A 731-nucleotide genomic window follows, 5' to 3' on the forward strand; every position below is an offset into this window, starting at 1 on the left:
GAAAGTGTTGAAGGGAAAGGGGCCGAGCGATGCTGCGTCGCTACGACGGAGACAACCCCTCGGGCTGTGTCCGCTGTGTCCGAATGTCCGCGCGCGTTACCGCACCAAACTATCTTCTGGGAATTATTAACAAATATGCGAACGCAAACGCCAACGCCGTGCCATGCGAACAGTAGCGACGAGCCGAATGCGAAATGAGTCCGGAGAGCGGTCCTCCCCTCAAGGAGGTTGCCCTGCGGTCCTCTTTAAAGACATTTACATTCGCAAGTCGTTCACGCGTAATATACTAACCGTAGGCGACAATATCGCACCGAATGTTAAGAATATTCTAGCATTTTCAGAGATAACTCACCGTTCAAATCCGCAAGTAACGGCAGCCGATGCGGCGCGCCGCGCGCGTTTCACTTGTCTGACAGGTAGCGCGATAGTCGATTTTAAAAAAGCTGCTGCCAACAAAATAGAGTCAAACGTGCACTACATTTTCCCGCGTTTAACTAAACTAAATTTAACTTTTTATCCGAAGAGTAATTTAGCTGAAAAAGCGTCCACCATATGCGAGACGCAATTGCATGTTGAAAATTGACCGAGAAATGATTAATGTTAATAAATAGAGCTCGGTAAAATAACTGTGATACGACTTGATTAAAATAAATGTATAAAATAAGTCCTAGAAAGTTATTTAAGATATAAATTTATAGGAATCGGTAAAAATATATACATAACTGATATAA

Source organism: Trachymyrmex septentrionalis, unplaced genomic scaffold (assembly GCF_001594115.1).
Source record: "Trachymyrmex septentrionalis isolate Tsep2-gDNA-1 unplaced genomic scaffold, Tsep1.0 scaffold20, whole genome shotgun sequence".
Classification (NCBI taxonomy): domain Eukaryota; kingdom Metazoa; phylum Arthropoda; class Insecta; order Hymenoptera; family Formicidae; genus Trachymyrmex; species Trachymyrmex septentrionalis.